General features: G+C 33.8%; 1 long non-coding RNA gene across 1 annotated transcript in view; it reads right to left on the bottom strand.

The window, feature by feature from the left end:
- Window positions 1–3,384: 3,384 nt before the first annotated feature.
- Window positions 3,385–14,739, bottom strand: part of LOC115883963 — a 34,374-nt gene continuing 23,019 nt past the window's right edge. The window contains exon 2 of the long non-coding RNA XR_004050480.1: window positions 3,385–3,552. This is a non-coding gene — a long non-coding RNA (uncharacterized LOC115883963). The remainder of the gene's footprint in view (window positions 3,553–14,739) is intronic.

Genomic DNA, 14,739 nt, shown 5'->3' with positions numbered 1-14,739 from the left:
ATTAAAAAAAATACAACTTTGATATTTTTTATTTATTTGGGACACTCTGTATCTTGTAAAAATATTTTTAAATTGTAGCTCTAATAGTCCTTCAACGAACCCCAAACTTACAATTTGTAAAAATCTCATCGTTTAGCTACAATACTCCGTGTCGTATGTGGTGAACAACCCTGTATATGAAATGTACAGGGTTGCAACAATTGCTTTTTTTTTCAAATAATAGATTAAATTCTTCAAAAATAATCATAATTTTGTCAAAAAAGTTGAAAAATTTAAGAATTTACAAGAGTAGTTAACTTTAAATGTGTATAACTTTTAAAGGAGTAGGTTTATCGAAAAATTTAAGAGACTTTTTTGTAGAGCGTTCAATTCTGTATAAGAAAGTGTGATTGTCATGGCTGTCAGAAAACAAGATCGAGAGAAAAAAAAATATTTGTAAAAAGTGGAAAATTCCTGTGTAATTTAAATGGAAAATGAATCGTCTTTGGTTTATTGGGAATATTAAAGGTTATAAAATTTTTAGACAATAAACTAAAAATTTAGAGGGCGCCGTGAGTTAAATTATCAACTTTGTAAATAACGAACATCCTATTGTATATATTAATATTATTCTATAAATTACTGTAAAAACTTTTTAAAAAACATTTATTAAAGAATCTCAATTCGATCGTAGAAAAAATGTTGTGTGCAATATACATGTGCAAAAAGCATATTTGTTGCACTCAGCGTGATTGCAAAAACACATGCGTCGTCCAACAAATATGTCCTTTTTGCACTAGTTACACAAATAACTATTTTAAATATAGATTTCGAAAAAGAAATTAGTAGAGCTTTATTTCTCTCAAATTCTTGCAACCAACCCTCAACTCACCACACCGCCACCACCACTGTTGAATGAATAAATAAAAAACCGAAAAAAGAAAAACGCAAGCTTTTCAAGCGAGAAGATAGAGGTGCGGCCCATTTTCCAGTTGGAAAATCAGCTCGAGTGCCGCCGGTTCACTTTGCAATGCATTTCCCAGGGGACCGGTTTTTCTGCCACAGCCAACTCCTTGCCACGAACGCTGATGACCTGGGGGGTGGGTACGCATTTTCTTATTGAATAGCGGAATGTATATAAGGTATTTTCCGCTTCGAGGTTTAATACGGACTTGTGGGACCCTCCCGGTGGAGAAAGTATGTAGATGAGATTGTTTGGAAAATCGACATTGTTTGGGAATGGAGAGGAAAAAGTTTTTTCTTTTGTTAGACTTGGCTAAAAGGAAAGTTCGGGAAATTGGAAGAAGTCTCTAAAGGAAACTGCGTTTTTTAAATTTAAATTTACATATACAGAGTGTCAAAATATTCAGTAGACATTAAACTTGTAGTTGCGTAATCGAGGTCGCGATTTTTAAATTGATTGTTGTCGACAATAGACATATTCGAGGTCGGACTAAAATTTAAATTTCCAGGTGGGAATTCACATGGTAGCTCTGCTGTAAAAAAAGTCAAGTTGCAACATTTATATTTATTTATTTCCCGACATTGTCATTCGTTTTGACACTTCAGTTTTGTATTTGGAAACCATAGTTGGCCACGACTTCATAAAAAGGGCCATTTTTTAACCTTTTCAGCGATATAAGCTACAATATCTTTTCTTCGAAAAATTACTGAGTTATAGCCACTTCTTATAATTTTTAAACAATTTTACTTAGTTAGCCATGGAAACAAGTTTAATCGTCTTTGCTCTCAGAAATATGAAGCTGTCACATCCAAACTTTGTAAATTAAAATAAACAAAAATTGTAAATATGAATTTTTCAAATAAAGAAAAGCGTGTAGGATTATTGGTTCAACTTTTCTTGACCATACATTTTCGAGGATACGTTGACCGGTGAACGTTACTTACGTTTTTTAGAGAACGGTTTTCAAGACATATTAGAAAAGTTAAATTTATTTATAGCCAATTCTTATCTTTCTTGACTAATTTCACTTAGATTGCATGGCATTCTTATTCTGTTATGATTTATAACTTATAAAAAGTCAGAATATATTATTAAACGGTTCTTTAACATTACACAAACTAAAACTTAAAAAAATAATATCACTACATACACTTTAAGTTATTTTAGAAAATATTCATAAAATCCGCCATTGTTTTGAGTTACATCTTTTTAAAACTGAATTACTATCTATACTCGCAAAACGACCGGTCGACTTAATTAAACTTCGCTCGTACCGCCACTTCGAGTGCCTCTCTTAATTCATAAGTTTTTTTTGTAAACCTTATTGTTAACCATAGCGCATAAAAAAATCTAAAATGGATAGGTCAGGTGATCGGAGAAGGCCCATGCAATTGGTCCACCTCTTCCTATCCTTCAGTTTGCATAATTGTGATATAAATAATTTTTAACATTTCCTTCATTATAGGGGTGGGGGGGGGGTCAAAATAAAAGTCATTTTGGAACGACTCTATTGATGCGCGAGTATCTACACGCTTTTCTTCATTTGAAAAATTCATATTTACAATTTTTGTTTATTATAATTTACAAAGTTTGGATGTGATAGTTTCACATTTCTGAGAGCAACGACGATTGAACTTGTTTCCATGGCTAACTAAGTGAAATTGTTTAAAATTGTTAAGAATTGGCTATAACTCACTAATTTTTCGAAGAAAACATAATATTATAGCTTATATCGCTAAAAAGCTTAAAAAATGGCCCTTTTTATTAAATCGGGGCCAACTATGGTTTCCATTTAAAAAAACATACGTTTGTGTCATATGTCAAAAATGACAGGCTTTGGAAAGAAACGGAGAACACGATCTCATTAAGGATGTGATTATCTACAACTTTTATCTGAAAACTTTTTTTCTAAAATAGATTATAATGGAATTAGGGATCATTTTTAAAATAGCCGAAATTTGTTTTTTTCGAAATATCTAGTAAGCCATGAACTTTTTCAAAAATTTGAAAGGCGCATATTTATGACCCCACAAAACTGCAATTCTTTCCCCATTTAACCGACTCTCTATCTTCAGTAGTTTCCGAGATAGGCATAGAGAACATCGTAGGAAACTCACCCTGTATATTTATAATCATATAAATAATTTAGTATTATACCTTAGATAGACAATAAAACATACCATTAATTTTCTCCGAGAATTCACCAGAAAAGCACTACATTTACACTAATAAAAACTTTAACAATTGATACACTAAAAACTTACTAAACCATACACTCGCATGTTGAAGAAGTAGGGGATGTTACATAACATTAATAAAAAAAAAACTAATTCACGGCACACGAACAAATTCTACGACGGATGCCAGAAAAAAAAACCGACTGCCCATCCGGCTATTCAAACGACAATTATTTAGGAAAAAACTCGTAAAAAATATACTGACCTCTGTTTAATGGCCATATTTGTGACCTTGTGCGGTTTGTGCACCCCATAAAACAAGGTTAGATTTTATTGCGTAATGGTCGGGCGCATCGGATGCGGTCTTCGTAAAAAAACGGTCTTAAAAATCTTCTTAGGAAAAGGGTTGGTATACACTGGTCAACATAGAATCTAAAATCCGAAAAAAAAAATTTTAAGTAAAACTTCTTAGTAACAGCTATTAAATTGAAGGATTTCAAAGGGCATGTTTGAACAAGTGACATATTATGCTGTTTTAATATAAATATTATTTCCAATTTACATATTTCTGTAATCTGTACAGGGTGGGTCAAATTCGACGCTTTTAAATGGAAATACCCTTTTCTATAGGAGATAGACAAAAACTAATATCGGTGTCTGGAGCTCAATTTTTGTCAAAAACATGATGGTGAAAACAGCACATCAATATCTATTACCGTTTCGGAGTTACGGGGTGTTTTTCAAAAATATGCATTTTTACCAAATCGCTGCAACTTTTTTGCTATGGAAAATGTTGTATTTTTATGAAAACATTTCCAAAGCACCTCTTTACGTAGAATTTAATGTTTTAAGTATAATTTTTTTAAAATTAATAATTTAAGAATTATCAACAGAAAATTTGATTTTTTATATGGGACACCCTGTATATTTTTAATTTATTGAAAAGAATTTAAAATTACCTTTCCAAAAATATAACACACTTGATATTTTGTTCGATTCCTCTTCGAGATATAGAGTATATAAATATTCGGCCCGCTTTAAATAAGTAGGCTTTGAACAACACCGGCTGTAATGCAAAAAAAATCTAGCTGTGAGCATCAATTAAAACGAAAATTTCACACCTCTACTTTTCAACCAATAACATGCTTTAATGTTGACTAGTTACCATGGCAACTGAAAAAATTTCCGGAAATTTTTTGGAGGCGCCACGAAACTTTAGTGGAAATTTTTTGACAGTTGAAAAGGTAAACATAAGATCTACAATCATAATGTGAATGAACTACAATGTCTATATATTGAAATATTACCCATTTGAGTTTTAGCATTTGATGTAACTAAGGTTGGTAATATTTCTTATTTAAGGAAATATGTTAGATATACCTACATATGAATTTCTTCAGAAATTGCCATGTTCTAAAAAAATATAGTTCTGCCGCCTTTATTTAACTAAAGCTGGTATTTTTCTATTTAACGAAATATGATGGATATACACTTGATTTTGATTTCGGGTGTTATCTGGTTTTATATTTTCAATTTCTTCTTTAATGACTTGTTGGTTTACTTTTCCAAATCGCGACATTTCGCTATACACTTCTTACTCTACGTACAGACGTTTTAAAACTAGTAATAGCTTAATAACAGAATCGCAAACAAAAATGACAAAACACATAATATGTCAAAAAAATCAATACCTTGGCCAACTTAACAAATTGAAATTATTTTAAAATGTCATGTTGGATTAATATTTTTTTTTTCAAATTTAGGTGTGAAATTTTCTTACCGAATACCACGCAAGCTTAAATTATTCCTGGAAATTTTCTTTCGGGCACGAATATTTTAGGAAAATTATCCCTCGTCTTCGACTCGGGATAATTTTCAAAATATTCGTGCCCTCAAAAAAAATTCCGAAAATAATTTAAGCTCTTGTGATATTATAAGTGAAAATAATATTTGCTATGAGAGATGCAGAATTTTATAACAATTTAAAATATATTTAACCAACATCAACACATTTAAACATATATGTATATAATAAAAATAAATAGCAAACCAAGACATGAAATTTTGCTACAGGTGTTCGACATATCGACCGTCTTCTGTTATAGACAGACGGGGCAGTTTTTGAACATTTATCGCGGAATTCATTAACACAGTAGGGGTGAAAGATACCCTCTCATAACTGCTAAGTATTTCTAATGCTTGTGTAGATTATACGGAAGAATAAGGAACCTTTATTCTTCCGCAAATATATCCATAGGATTAGATCCATGGGCACTAAGTCAGGCGGCCTCGACGGCCAACGGCTGAGATCTTGGTTCAATTATTCTTGAAATTGGCTGCAAAAATTTGCTGATAACTTCAGCGTTTAAAGGCGGTGCATCGTCTTGCTGGAAAAATATGTTTTCGAGTTCCGTTAAGGGCATATCACCAATAAGGGGTCAAAAGCCTACTAGTTAAAAGTGGCGAACTTTTAAAAATTCTGTATTTCGAAGGGGGTTATAACAAAATATTAAGTGTGCTATATTTTTGGAGAGGTAATTTTAAATTCTTTTCAGTTAATTAAAAATATAGAGGGTGCCCCAAATAAAAAATCAATTTTTCTGTTGATAACTCTTATATTATTAAGTTTAAAAAAATTATACTTAAACCATTAAATTCTACGTAAAAAGGTGCTTTGGAAATGTTTCCATAGCAAAAAAGTTACAGCGATTTGTTAAAAATGTACATTTTTGAAAAACACCCAGTAACTCCGAAACAGTAACAGATATTGATGTGCGGTTTTCAACATCATGTTTTTGATGAAAATTGAGCTCCAGGCACCGACATTAGTTTTCGTCTATCTCCTATAGAAAAGGGTGTTTCAATTTAAAAGCGTCGAATTTGACCCACCCTGTACATTTTCTGTTTCCTCAATAGCCTGCAAATTTTATGGAATACCACCCAAAATACACACTTTTTTTATGCAAATGCCTGATAATGTTAACAACGCCCCTTAAAATTTCTTTAAGAAGAGAAGAAATTTTGAACCTAATCAAAAATTCGTGTGGTCTGTTTTTGTTTACTGTTTTGTTTATTATTTATAGTAATTTACAGTAATTTTGTTAAATTATACAAATGTTCTCGTTGATTATTGGTTTGAAATAAATATGACAAAGTCCTCCAGTGAAAATGTCAGTTGCTTAACTCTAATAACTCTAATTCTGAGCTAGCAAATGAGCTAGATGCTTTGCCTAGAGGGTTATTCAGAAGCTACAAACCTATCGATAAAAATTTGCATGAAAATTTCACACCTCTACTTTTCAACCAATAACATGCTTTAATGTTGACTAGTTACCATGGCAACTGAAAAAATTTCCGGAAATTTTTTCGAGGCGCCACGAAACTTTAGTGGAAATTTTTTGACAGTTGAAAAGGTAAACATAAGATCTACAATCATAATGTGAATGAACTACAATGTCTATATATTGAAATATTACCCATTTGAGTTTAGCAATACCTTGGCCAACTTAACAAATTAAAATTATTTTAAAATGTCATGTTGGATTAATATTTTTTTCAATTTAGGTGTGAAATTTTCTTACCGAATACCACGCAAGCTTAAATTATTCCTGGAAATTTTCTTTCGGGCACGAATATTTTAGGAAAATTATCCCTCGTCTTCGACTCGGGATAATTTTCAAAATATTCGTGCCCTCAAAAAAATTTCCGAAAATAATTTAAGCTCTTGTGATATTATAAGTGAAAATTTACTTTCTAGTACACAACCAGAGGATGTTGGTACACAGGTAAAGTCAAGCTTATTATAACGATTTCCTTAGCTTTAAATCAAATGTTTTTTGGTGTTTGCGCGATCGTGCGATCCTTACCACTTTACATCTCGCTAGCTCGTGTGTTGTAGATTATTTGAAAAATTCTGACAACTGCTTACACTATGTAAGGCAGTGTAGATCTAAAATCCCTTTTTTACCGAGCGATAATAAAACGTAACCTTGCGCAATGACCAAAAGTTAAAAAGAGGTGCAATAAAGTAATTGATGCAGTTCTACAGGTAATAAAAAAAGGATTCGACCCTTAAAAAGGGCGATATTTTCGAAAAAAATCCGAAAAACCGCGAGCCAGGGTCAGGGCAGTTTTGTGAAAGATGGTCCAAGCTAAAGAAGTGTCGTGATAGTGATAATTTTTTTTGTGTCGCTGTTTTATCGAAGGTCATTAGATTAAAAGGACCACTGATGCAAGGAATGTAGTAAAGGTAAGATTTTTTTTCACGTATTGTGTTGAAAATACCCTGTACAGGGTGGGTCAAATTGGAAACCTTTAAAGGAAAACATCCTTGTCTATAGTAAATAGACGAAAACTAATATCGGTGTCTGGAGCTTAATTTTTATTAAAAACATGACAGTAAAAACCGCACATCGGTATCTGTTACCGTTTCGAAGTTACAGGGTGTTTTTCAAAAATGTGCATTTTTAACAAATCGCTGTATTTTTTTTGCTATGGAAAATTTTGTATTTTTATGAAAACATTTCCACAGCACCTTTTTACTTAGAATTTAATGGTTTAAGTATAATTTTTTCAAAATTAATAATTTAAGAATTATCAACAGAAAATTTGATTTTTTATAAGGGATACTCAAGATATTTTTAATTTATTGCAAAGAATTTAAAATTACCTTTCCAAAAATATAACACACTTGATATTTTGCTCGATTCCTCTTCGAGATATAGAGTATATAAAAATTCGCCCGCTTTAAAAAAGTAGGCTTTGAATGGCACCGACTGTAATGGAAAATAATTCTAGCTGTGAGCATCAATTAAAACGAAAATAATATTTGCTATGAGAGATGCAGAATTTTATAACAATTAATATATTTAACCAAATATCAACACATTTAAACTATATCAAATAACAATAAAAATAATAAATAGCAAACCGAGACATGAACATTTCTCGCGGAATTCATTAACTTAGTGGGGGTGAAAGATACCCTCTCATAACTGCTAAGTATTTCTAATTCTTGTCTAGATTATACGAAAGAATAAGGAACCTTTATTCTTCCGCAAATATATCCATAGGGTTAGATCCATGGGTACTAAGTCAGGCGGCCTCGACGGCCAACGACTGGGATCTTGGTTAGCTATTCAATTATTCTTGAAATTATCTGCAAAAATTTGCTGATAACTTCAGCGTTCAGAGGAGGTGCATCGTCTTGCTGGAAAAATATGTTTTCGGTTTCCATTAAGGGCATATCATCAATAAGAGGTCCAAAGCCTACTAGTTAAAAGCACTACAAGAATAATTAGATGCAACGATGATTACAGCATGCCATACTGGTGGTCAGAGCACATACATACTGAAATATTGGCAGTTAGGAAGAAAAGACGAAAGTTTCAGAGAGAAAAAAATGAAGGAAAAAGAATTGTACTATTAAAGGCTCCTTGAGTGAAATTAGTGTTTTTAACACGGCCATAACACTCTAGAATGAAATTTAAAATACGATTTTTTTTAAGCGAAAATGTCACAAGTTGACATATGATATGTAATTCTAGTCAGAGTGTCATTTTCTATGGAATAAAGTAAAAATATACCAAGGGTCCCATTTAAAAATCAAAAGTTGTAGTCATTTCCGGTAAAACAGGAAATGGCCAAAAACAATTGAATACGTCAATCAACCCTAATGTATGTCATATACTAAAAGGGGATTATAACAAAATATCAAGTGTGCTATATTTTTGGAAGGTAATTTTAAATTCTTTTCAGTTAATTAAAAATATAGAGGGTGTCCCAAATCAAAAATAAAATTTTCTGTTGATTACTCTTAAATTATTAATTTTAAAAAATATATTTACACCATTAAATTCCAAGTAAAAAGGTGCTTTGGAAATGCTTTCATAAAAATACAAAATTTTCCAAAGCCAAAAATTTACGATTTTTTAAAAATGCACATTTTTGGTAACTCCGAAACGGTAAGAGATATCGATGTGCGGTTTTCACCATCACGTTTTTGATCAGAATTGAGCTCCGACATTAGTTTTCGTCTATCTCCTATAAAACAGTGTGTTTCCCTTTAAAGGTGCCCAATTTGACCCACCCTGTATGTTAAACGATCATAATATAAATCGTTACTTATTAACTCAATTCAATCAGTCGATATATTTATATAACATTTTCCAGAAATAAAGTGTCACATATTTCCTACTCTCGTACTATGAATAATCTCATAATTAAAACCCCAGCTTGATAAACGTTAATTTATTACAAATCTCCACGTATAATTCATTAATTAACAGTGAAAATAATCGAGTAATTTTGACACAAAAGCAATCCAATCGTATTATTTACGACAATTATTTCACAGAACCCGTTCCATTAGACTATTGAAAAATAAAATAAAATAAAATATCGGAGGAAAAACGTTATAAAAAATGCAGACTGCATCTCGGACGCTTCTAGGAAAGCGCTATCGATTGTATTTAACGGGAATAATATTTCTTCTTTTTTTCTTTGCACTAGCTGTCAATAACCGATAACCAGAAGGCCAGAGTCGTGTTGTTTCTAAGTTTCTAAGTAGCGCTAAATAGGAACGATCATACGAACGGGTGGGAACGAAAATAATGTTTAATTGAATGCATAAACAAGATAGACTCACTATAATTATTTTCCTGGTGGAGATTTCTGCATTCCTTGCGGTTAAAGTAGTATTTTATCTACTATTTTTGATAGATATAAAATAATTTTAACAGTTGCTATAGAAAAAAATAGTTTTCAGTATGAGGAAAATTAATAAAAACTTATTTGATACAAGTTTGTTCTTATATTAAAAGAGAATATTTAGGTAATAAAATAAAATCCCATACATATACAAAGTGTCTCTATCTACAAAACACGTCTTTGTAGGAAAAAAAAAATGAAATTTAATCCACTCAAAATAAAAAATGGTGTCATATGCCCCCCGAAAACCATCCAATCCGCCTGAAACTACCCGAAACGGCCCAAACAAAATATGTACGCTGCCGGCGAAGCATTTAATTTGCGTCTCCATATTGTTTCAGCCACCCCCTCCTCTCCAATTTACCCCCCGAAACCCCTCGTCGTATACAGCGTGGGGAGCGGTATTGCCACCTTGACTCTAACTGAATATTTTGCTCTATGTCTCTAAAATTGGGCAGGGTGTTTGCCAGTCGCGGCTTAAATTAAATTATTTCGTTGCCAGCGGAGGTACGACCCGAACAATAAGGCCAGGGATGGGTAGAAGATCACGTTGATGCTAAATTTCCTTAACAAAAATAATCCAACTTGTACAAATTGGTATTTGGTTAAACTATGTATTTGTCGTAGAATTTCGAGTGTTCGTCTAGCTTTCGTCTTTGCATTTTCTTTGTTTATAACCAAGATTTTAATACACCGGGTGTTGCATCGTCGAGCGGGACATAGAAAATCCCATGTAAATTTTAATGGGGTTAATTATTGAACATTGCATTATTTTAGAGAATAATTCTATTTAGGTTTATTGAAGAGCACTAAAACCCACATTCAAAAGAATAACTTTAGATATTTTTGATTAGCTCGTTTACGAGTTATCGCCGATTTCTTTTTAAATATTTCTCCTTTCTTATGGTCCTGTATTTACTTATTAGCACCAGTCAAGGTAAAAGATAACTGTCAAATGAAGTTGTCATTTCAGAAATTTATCTATTTAGTGCTTTATTATTATTATTAAAAACTCATACCTACATCGAAAATATTAGCCTTGAATTACACTACCGAAAAAAATATATATAAATAGTTATGAAAAGATGTCGGACATGTTTGCTGCTCTATATCCGAATAGACCGATACCTGGAAAATCTACAATCGCAAGGAATATCCAGAGATTTGAGACCAAAGGTACCCTAATAAATAACTGCAGATGTGAAGCAAGGCAGGAACAAAGAGAAGATTCAAGAAATGATACCGACTTGGAAGTTTTATTGTGCGTGGAAGAGAACGATGGAAAGATCAGCACAAGGAAACTTGAGGATGAAATAGGAATAGATCACACTACAGCGTTTCGAATTTTAAAACGACATAAATAATATTCCTTCAAATATGAAAAGCACCAAGAGCTACGAGATGGGGACGAAATACGGCGCGGCGGCAGCCGTTTTGTTTTGATATGATGGAAAGAGCAAACACGGATAGGTAATTTTTAAAAAGCATATGTTTCACTGACGAATGCACGTTTACCTTAAATAATGAACCCAATGTTCAAAATTATCGATATTGGAACAAAGAAAACCCATACAGGTTTGTCGAAACTAGGACGCAATATCCACAGAAAGTAAATGTTTGGGCAGGGATATTCGGACACAATATTATCGGGCCATTATTTCTTACGCGAAATTTATGCAGAATATTATTTGGAACTACCCTAAAATCATATTTTACCTGCTTTACATGATGCCGCTAGGGAAAATCAGGAAGTTTGGTACCAAATGAATGGCTGCCCGGCACATAGTATCCTGGCTGTTCGGGAATATTTAGACAATAGTTTTAACGGAAACGTTATTGGCCTAAATCATACAGTAAAATGGCCAGCAAGGTCTCCTAATATTTCGCCAAATGATTTCTTTCTCTGGGGCCATTTAAAAAACAGGATATACAAGGATAAAAAATACCCAAATCTAGACGAGTTAAAAAATGCTATTTCTGCCGAATGCAATCGAATTTCGGTTTACCAACTAGCCAATGTAAGAAGAGAATTTTATGATCGCCTAGGTTATTGTCTAGCAGTCGATGGAGGAATATTTGAACATCTTCTTAAATCCTAAAGTTCTAACAATTTAATAGTACCTAAATTAATAAATTATTGAATATTGTAATAATACTATAATTAACCTTGTAATTGATTACTTTATTTTATAAATTGCTTCGATATATCCTTCCGCAACCGTTGCAGATCGCCATCCTCCGCGTCTTTTTAACGTTGTCATGTTCACTCCTGCATTTGCCAGTAATGTAGCGGATGATCTTCCTGAATCATTTTTCTTTAAAGTCCGACTGGCTGGTTAATAATTCACTGTTTTATCGTTAAAAAATCGCGATTTATCTAAACGACCTCTTAATGGCAGTGCTATTTATTATTTTCAAAAAAACAAAACGCACATGTATATTGCATAGAACATAAACGCATCTTGATAATTAATTATTTCGCAACAATGAAAGTAGAACTGGTAGATCCTTTTAATTTAATTTCTACTTTACTTACCCAACCCTGCGAACTAAGGGCCTGGCTGCATACTAGAACCGTTTACCCCGCAGTCGACGTATATACAAACAAATTATTTCGGAACTTTGTGCCGTCCCGTCTCCGTGTCCGGCTTTTGTATAATTTCAGGAGACGACGTTCGCATGCAAAACGAGACTCCACCGATGAAAATTCCAGATAAACTAAATTAAAACGGACGGAAAAATAACTAAATCGCCTCCTATCTGTCGCATTTTACTAAATAAGTGTAATAAAAAGCTCCTAGACGAAAACAAAATAAAGAGAAATAGAGCGGAATACGTTGTACGGTAAATTTTCTACGTGACGTGGAAAAATATACTGGAAAAAGTATGAAAAATTCATCAAAAAACTTCTAGAAGCAAATATTCTGGATCAGTGTTAAGGTTTTTTTTAATTTTGGCGTATCAAATCATCAACAATCTTTGAGATAGTAGATTAATTAATAATAATTATTACCTGATAAAAATGAGGTAAAACCGAAGAGCCTCAAACTTTCTGTATTTGATTTAAAGCTAAGAAAATCATTATAGTAAAACTGATTTTAGAATGAATTTTTTTAGAATTTAGAATAAGTGGGAGGGGGGTTAATCACTTCGACCTTACAGATCCATTTTGTCCCCCTTTCTTGAATCATAACTCATCATACAGTCCCAGGGCTTTGACAAAAGCCAGTATCTGGGACGGTTTTATAGAGGGTAGTTCTCCATCTCTAATATCAGTCGTGCCAAAATGCATGGCACGAATGGTTGTCGTCTCGGCGCACTCAGTGATGAGGTGTACTGGTGTTTCACCATCTTCCCCACAGAATCTGCATTCGCCGTTTCTTCTTAGTTTCAATCTACTGAGGTGTTCATTGAGGAGACAGTGTCCTGTTAAAAACCCCGTGACAATCTGAAGATTGTTCTTACTCAGACCCAGGAAGATCTGTGATTTTTCTTGATCATAAGCCCTCAGAAACATCTTCGAGTGTCTTAGACCATTGCAAGATTTCCATTCCAGGCTGCGGATGGAATCTCCAAGTTCTTGAGTTCGCTTTGAGTTGCTACCACTTGAAAGCAGAACGGTTCTGGTCCAGTTAGTGGAGGTTCGCTCCTTTCCTAGCTAGATTATTTGCTTTTTCATTGCCTTTCATCCCTTTGGTGAGCAGGCATCCAGTGTAGGAGGACTTTGTTTTGCCCAATTTATTCAGCTTGGCGCATTTTGACCAATTTCGAATTGATTGATACTCGAGTTGATCGCCCTTTAACGCTGCCGACTATCAGATAAGATGGCTATTTCTTTGTTTCCCGATAGTTCCTATCTAAGATAAGTTGTACGCATCTCTCGATAGCGTAGATTTCTGCCTGTAGGATACTAGGGTAAGTGCCCATTGGTTCGGAGTAATTAGCTCTCGGCCCAAACACTCCGATCCCTGTTCCCGTATTGGTTTTGGAAGCATCAGTATACCAAGTTATGGTATGGTCTTATAACTGCTGGGCAAGCGTTATTAATAAAACTGATACTGTACCGGTTTACCAATATCCTCCGGTTGTGTACCAGGAAGTAAATTTTCATGTATATTTCCATTGATAGAAAAACTATAGTAAAGAAAATAGAGAGTATCCAACTGAAGTGGTATGGACAGGTGAGAAAGATGGACAGCACGCGCCTGCCTCAGAAGGTACTAAATTGGCTTCCACAAAAGAAAAGGAAACGGGGAAGACCAAGGATAAACGGGATGGAGGGTGTCAAGAAGGCGATGATCTCAAGAAAGCTGCGTGACGAAGACTGCAATATCGATTCTTATATACCGGGTGGTGCATCGCCGTTGGAAACATTAGAAATCAAATACAAATTTTGAACTGTTCAAATATTGACCCTAACTAACTAAAATTTACGCTACGATATCCAGTAATTATTTCGATCATAGCCACGGACACACCCTATCTACCTTCCCGTTTCACCATCACAAACCCCCCGCGTTCATTATCAGTATTCTCCATACACACCTCCCATTCGTATGCCGCTGTTTCGTCGCCTGCACAAACCGCCTCCTCCTCTCATTTTCCTGCATCCGAGCCGCCACATGCATAATCCCGCTGCTCTTTAATCCCGCTCGTAACTTGCCTAATTTAGCTGCCATTCGCATGGTAAACGCGCAACGATATTTGTTAAGACGTCGCTTATGTAAAAGCGTTCGCCTGTACTTGCGGCTATTATGTCAGCAATTTATTGGAGAGGAGCGTCTACGCGATTTTTCCCTTAATGCGCGCCGTTTGAGACCGTGTTATAATTTCTTTATTTTACGAGTAGTTAGCGTCACTTGTACTGTATTTTTTTGCGCTAATAAGCGTCTTGCATCGATAAATTTACTG

This window comes from Sitophilus oryzae, unplaced genomic scaffold (assembly GCF_002938485.1).
Source record: "Sitophilus oryzae breed Bouriz unplaced genomic scaffold, Soryzae_2.0 scaffold_2006_pilon_pilon, whole genome shotgun sequence".
Taxonomy (NCBI): domain Eukaryota; kingdom Metazoa; phylum Arthropoda; class Insecta; order Coleoptera; family Curculionidae; genus Sitophilus; species Sitophilus oryzae.
This window is presented reverse-complemented; position numbering and strand designations above follow the sequence as displayed.